Here is a 7,500-nt window from a genome sequence, read left to right as displayed (position 1 = left end):
GGGGGGAGGAGGAGGGGGAGCAAGAGGGGAAAGTGAAGGGATTTGGATGGAGGTGGGAAGGGGTTGGAAAGAAGGTAAGCATGATGTGATGTGAGGGGAAGTGAGACATGCGGTGGAGCGTTAATTACGATTCATACTGTCTCATCAAAATGATTCTGCATAGAATAACAGGGAAGATGGAAACAAAATAATGTCTCAAATTAATTTCCTTCTGGTCATACGATAAACACCGCCAGGAGACAACCACCATCCAGGCACGTCCGGAGACAAACACCGCCTGGAGATAAACACTGCCCAGACACATCCAGAGACAACCACCGTCCGGCCACGTCTTCTATGTTCTCTATATAAATTGTTGAATTGAATTTCAGTAACGTGGTGCTGTTGTAGCACGGGTTTGATGGGCCAAATAGCCTCCTGATGCGTCCACGTTCCTTGTGAATCCATTTCATACATATGACTTTGCGTTAACCCCGGAGAGCAAATGCTTCAGGACATCCGAGGTGCATTATATCGGCAATCTTGGTGGACGTCTACATATTGTGCACTCATCTATAAATTGGGTATGCATGCTCTGCCTGAACATGTATATCTGTTAATATCGATGTGTATAATGAAAACACTTTCGTCGATATCTTATTTGTTTTTTCTGACCCTGCACTGTCCAGGGCAATGGCAATCAATCTGGTACCATTAATCTTTGTGAGACTAGTGGTTGGGAAGGAGATGCAAAACACAGAGACAGACATTGGATGTTATCACAGATTTAATTACTCTTACATGGAATTTTGGTTTAATTTTTCTGATTAATAGTTTTTTGTGAGATATATGATTACATTATTTACAGTGCCAATAGAAAGTCTACACCACCTTTCCATATTTTCATCTTTTGTTGCCTTATGGCATGGAATTAAACAGCATTAAATCAGACATTTCACCTATATTTACATATTGTAACCCACAACTTCCAAGTGAAAAACAAATTCCACAAATTTCAGAAAATTCATTAAAAATACAAAACTAGAATATCTTGGTTGGATAAGTGTCCACCCCCCTGAATTAATACTTGGTAGAAGCACCTTTAACAGCAATTACAGCTGTGAGTTTGTTGCGATAGGTCTCTACCAACTTTGCACACCTTGATTGGGCAATATTTGCTCATTCTTCTGCACAAAATTGTTCAAGCTCAGTCAAGTTGCACGGGGAACGTTGATGGACAGCAATCTTCAAATCATGCCACAGAAGGAAACTCTCAGGAGGGCAAACTGCAAATTTGGAAGGAGGGATTGGTGGGTTTGGGGTTAACAGGGGTAGAAAAAAAATCATGATTTTGGTTTGAGGAGATCTGAGATGGTGATGAACAGCTGTCTTGAAGGTGTGGAGGTTTTTGAAGACATTGCTGCAATTTAGGAAGCGATCGCTTTTCTTTAAAGCATTTAATTATTGGTTCACGAAAAAATAAGTGACCACTATATTCGTTATTGGTGTGTGTCTGTCTGTGTGTCTGTCTGTCTGTCTGTGTCTGTGTGTCTGTCTGTCTGTCCTGAGCAGAGCTCCGTGGGTTTTGATCCGATCCTGATAAAATTTTGGTGGGAGGTTTATATCATGATGTAGTTGTGTTTTCCTGAGAATCGGCATAGTGCGCCCATTATGGGCGGAGCCACGCCCAAAAAACTTGTGTTTTTAGGGGGTAGCCGATTTCAATTTGCATTTTCTCGAGGGGGTTTGTCGAATCTGACAGGGGTTTCGGTATTTGGTTAGCCCAATGGCACCTGCATAGCCCCACGGAGCTCGATATTTCATTTTCGTCCCAAGGTAAAGGTCACAAGGTCACGAACTTAGAAAATTGTGAATTTTGACATAAAAATCATACGACCGCCCAAACTTTGAGAGCTTGGATGACAATATTTTTTATGCATAATCTTGAGGTCATTCCCCACCTAAAGTCTTGAAACAATTTTGCTCCATCTCGAACACCTTGCCCGTGGCGCCCCCTTCAAGTTTGTTTTTACGCTGATTTCATCAAAGTATGGATAATAATCTGAGGAGTGCGAAATGCCATATAGCCTATATGACGTTATATTGTTCCTGGAATGTTCCAGAGGAAGTTTTGCACCAAAGGTCATAATGTTTGACCTTTGACCTTTAAAGTTCACAAAAGTCAAATTTTCAAAGTTGTGGGAATCGAACCGGGTTTTCGACCTTCTTCAACGAACTAACTCCAATAAGCTATAGCACGTATCCTGCTTCCTTATTTTAATGTCCACAACATTGTTTTGTGACCTTTAAAGGTTATGCAAAGGTCAAATTTTTAAAGTTGTTGAACGAAACCGGGTTTTCGACATTTTGCAGCTAATAACCTGTCACCGTACCACATCATGTTGATCATTTTTATAACTTGGTCAAACATTATCACATTGTCTCATCCTTGACTTCTGAAACAATCTACATCGTCAAATACCGCTCGTGAACCATCGCCATGTCCAGACTTGTATCCAACTATTATTGAAACAAAAACTTTTGAGTGTTTGTTCGAAGCATTAATGGGATCTTTAATGTGTTGGTACCAACCACAATGATGCATGCCACTTGGAGATGCATGCCTCACTCCTCCACCCCACCTATCTTCCTTCTGTGTCACCACCTCCCCCCACATATGGGGTTTAGGGTATATGCCTTATGCTACATGAGAAATTGTAAAACAACACAGATTGATAATTTCAGGTGCCGTTTCCTCTTTCTACATTTTAAAATTAATGACCATCAATTTGTCGAATTGACAATCTTAGTACTTCGCAATCACTGTTCAAACCACAATTGGGTTGTCGATGATAAGGCGCCATAGCTGTAGATTCATGACCACAATAATTGCTCGAGGGAGACAGTGCCCAGTCACTCGTCGGCCTACAAATTTGGACTTTTCTTTGGATGCCTTCATTTCCACAGATAACACCTGCTTTAAACCTACAGATTATATCTCACGAGGCAAACTTTGATTTTTCTGAAGTAAATGCGTTCATAATTGATAAATATAGATTGGAAAGTTTGGCTCTCTGCATTAACAAGTCATTATGTATAAATTCCCTAAGCATCTTTACCGACTCTTAGCTCATGCAAACCCAACCACAAGACAGGTTTAAGATGCAATTTCAGATCATCTTTCATAAATGGAGTTACCGCAGGTAAGATGAAATTATATCACCTTGCATTTCACATTGGATCTTCCATGAACTTCAAAATATTTATAACAAAGAATGCCAAATGGAAAATTGTACTTCCTGGAATGCAATTAAAAGCACAACGTTTAGCATTTTTCACGATAAGGCAGGTTCAACATCAGTCAAATGTACAAGGTTCTTGTCAGTGTCAGTGCTGCTGAAGCAGTCTCTTGGCAGGGGGTATACTGGGTGGTTTGCTGTTGCCTCCCCAGAAGATAAATGGGGCGGGGGAGCAATTTGTAATTAGGTGAGGGGGCACAGAGATAACTCAGCTAATCTTTACAAAAGATGCCGTAGGATCTTAAAAATCTACAAATGACCGGTGATTGCAGACAAGTCCTTCAGCTTTACCCCCTTGTAATGGATGTGATGCACTTATTGATTCAAGGCCCTGCATGCGAAACACCCGGGTGATCGTTTATTGTTGCGTTGAGATTTAAACGTAGACTAGATAGCTCAAAGTGGAGTGTGTATTCCTCGATGCTATCCTGCTAGCCCCTCGGTATGACATAACAATAAAAAAAGAGGAAATGATTGACTGAAATATATATTTTTTAATATTAAAAATGAAAACCTTCACTCTGCTTCAGTTCAAAAGTTACTCCAAATCTATGTCTTCGAAGAAGTTTTGCGCTTGAAGAATGTGAACTGGATTGATAAGTCAGATGACAGGATGGATCAGAGAAGGCGAAACCGGTTGTCTCACCTGGGTTTGATTTCAAGCCACATACTATCAGGCAAGCCAAGCATATTACCCCACACACGCGAAGCAAAAAGTGGGGTCAAGCAGTTGGTTCACTTCTGTCTGCCTATCCGTCTGCAACAATCAGTTTTGATCGAGGAACAACTTAATTTAAATTGAAAGTTATATTTTAAACAGGAATCGGAACATGAACCTGTAGCTTCGCAGCAAGACCCCAAAGATTACAGTGTTACTTTGGCTCTGAATTCGACCCGATTGCAAATGTGCAGAGAGGACCGAGATAATATTTTTTAGTCCGTGGACCTGTTTGGATTACTGTTGGACTGCCTGTTTGGCATAAAATCATTCCAAACAGGAAACTGGCCGTTTATAAGGATGCGCAGGACACAAACAACAAGCACAAATAACAAATGTAACATGTTAAATCAGGCAGCGTAAAAGACTGCATCAATGGCGGTAAACTTCCAGAAATATTTTTTTTCAACAACCATTAAAATATATATTTTATTTAAATTGAATTACAGTGCCGATACAAAGTCCACACCCCCTTTCAAAATTTTCACTTTTTCTTGCCTTATCGCCTGGAATTAAATTTCATTAAATCAGACTTTTTCCATCTTTATTTACACATCGTAACCCACAACTTCGAAGAGAAAAACAAATTGTACAAATTTCAGAAAATTAATTAAAAATACAGAACTAGAATATCTTGGTTGGATAATTGTCCACCCTGTTTATAATAGCAATTGTAAATTAGCTCAGATGTAATCAATCACCTTCAAAATTACACACCGAGTTAATTGGCCTCCGCCTGTGTTAAATTGTAGTGATTCTGATTATTTCAGAATAAAATCAGCTGTCCCTGTAGGTTTCCTCTGCTCTGTAGTGCATATCACAGCAAAGATTCAACCATGAGCCCAATGAGCTTTAAAAAGATCTTCAGGATAAAGTTGTGGAAAGGCACAAATCAGTGGATGAGTATAAATATATTTCAAAGTCCTTGAATATCTTTGGAGTACAGTCAATAAATCATTCAGAAGTGGAACGCATATTGCACCACCAAGACCTGCCTCGATCCCCGATTCATGATTCTAGTGTATTTACAGTGCCGATAGAAAGTCTACACTTCCTTTCAAAATTTTCACCTTTTATCATGGAAATACATTCCATTAATGCTTGAAGCACAGTCAAGACAATCATTAAGATTCATTAAGAAGGCGTATGGTACCACCAAGACCCTGCCTAGATCAGGCCATCCCTCCAAAACTGGATGACTAAGCATGGAGTAGACTGATCAGAGAGACGACCAAGAGGCCAACGGCAACTTTGAAAGAGATACAGGCCTTTATGGCAAAGACTGGTGACTGTGTACATGTGACAACAATATCCCAAGCACTCCACAAGTCTGGCCTCTACAGTTGGGTGGTAAGAAGGAAGAAATTACTCAAAAAAGCCCGCCTTGAGTCCCGTATGAAGTATGCAAAAAACACTCTGGAGATTCTGAAGCCATGCAGCAAAACGTTTTGTGGTCTGACAAAACCAAGGTGGAACTTTTTGGCATAAATGCAAAATGTTATGTTTGGCACAAAACCAACAAAGCACAGCACCCAAAGAACACCACCACTACTGTTAAGCATGGTGGTGGCAGCATCATGCTCTGAAGATGTTTCTCATCAACAAGAACTGGGCACTTCTCATGATCAAAGAGAAAATTGATGGAGCAAAATACAGAAAAATCTGAGGGGAAAACCTGCTGTCCGATGCAAGAAAGCTGAAATTAGGACGGAAGTTCACCTTTCAGCATGACAATGACCCGAAGCACACAGCCAAAGCTACAATGGAGTGGCTAAGGAACGAAAAGATAAATGACTGAGTGGTCCAGTCAAGCCATGACTTAAATCCAATCAAAAATCTGTAGCATGACTTGAAGATTGTTGTCCATCAATGCTCCCCATGCAACTTGACTGAGCTTAAACAGTTGTGCCCAGAAGAATGAACAAATATTGTCCAATCAAGGTGTGCAAAGTTGAGAGAGACGTATCCCAATGGACTCACAGCTGTAATTGCTGCCAAAGGTGCTTCCACCAAGTATTAACTCAGGGGGGTGGACACTTATCTAACCAAGATATTTTTGTTTGTATTTTTAATTAATTTCCTGACATTTGTAGAATTTGTTTTTCACTTGGAAGTTGTGGCTTACGATGTGTAAATAAAGATGAGAAAAGTCTGACTGAATTGCAGGCGATACTGCATCCCGGAGGTCGTTTGAAAGCTCCTTGGTGGTCTGCATGGTTGAGTCTTTGCTCTGAAATGCACAACCCAGCAGAGGAAACCTACAGGAACAGCTGATTTTATTCTGAAATAATCAGAATCACTTCAATTTAACAAAAGTGGAGGCCAATTAACTTTGTGTATGATTTTGAAAGTGATTGGTTACACCTGAGCTAATTTACAATTGCTATTATACAGGGGGGGATGGGGGATGGGGGTTGTGGTGGACACTTATCCAACTAAGATATTCCAGTTTTATATGTTTAATTTATTTTCTGAAAGTTGTAGAATTTGTCGATTACAATGTGTAAATATAGGTGGAACTGGAAGGGCACTCGGTAGCGCATACCTCCACAGTGCAATGCCTGATCCACGAGAACATGTCAGGCCCAATGCATTTTTGAGATATCAAACTATATAATCGTTTTTGGCCAAATCTGTCAATTGTGAAGAATCACTTTATACATTAAAAAAATTCTCATATCCGGGTCTGGATTCAGATTTTCAGCAAAGTTGAATCAATTCTTCCTCGTCACACACCCGTGGTCAACCAAGTTTTGTCCGAATCGGTCCACAACTTTTTAGGATATCGTGTTAAATATCGGTTTTGACCCTATCTCTCAATGGTGAGGAATCAGGTAAAAAATTCTCATAGCCAGATCTTCACTAAAATCTAATCAGTTCGTGCTTGTTACGCACCCAACCTGTTCACTAAATTTCATCAGATTCCGTCCACAACTTTTTAATATCCTGCACACAAATGAACAGACAGACAGGGTGAAAACATAACCTCATCCCACCTTTGGTGGTGGAGGTAAAAAGTCTGATTTAATGCAATTTAATTCCATGATATAAGGCAACAAAAGGTGAAAATTTTGAAAGGGGGTGTCGACTTTCTATAGGCACTGTATATAGTTGAACACAAATTGCCTTCTTGCTGCTTCCAAAACACTCCAGTTTTGTAGTACTTGGAGATGTTAAATAAGGTGGTGTATAAGACACTGCATCAACCTCAAGGTATGCACACTCGCTTTGAAGCTGTCAAGCCTGTGTTCGAATATCAATCCAGCTACAAACTGTCATTCCGGTGTTTCACAGACTGGGTGAATGACGTTAAACTGGGCGTCCCATCTACCGACATTAGTTGGTGGACGTTAAAGATCCTCAAGGTGTCCTTTAGGAAAAATTGGTGAGCTATTGGTGGCACCATGGCCAAATTACACATTCTTGCCCTAACTACTACAAGGAAGGCAATGGCAAACCACCCAGTATAACCCTTGCTCAGGAAGCTGCTTTGGTGGCATCGAC

Source organism: Eptatretus burgeri, chromosome 1 (genome assembly GCF_056783735.1).
Source record: "Eptatretus burgeri isolate ZD-2024b chromosome 1, Ebu_testis_v1, whole genome shotgun sequence".
In the NCBI taxonomy this organism is placed as follows: Eukaryota; Metazoa; Chordata; class Myxini; order Myxiniformes; family Myxinidae; genus Eptatretus; species Eptatretus burgeri.
This window is presented reverse-complemented; position numbering follows the sequence as displayed.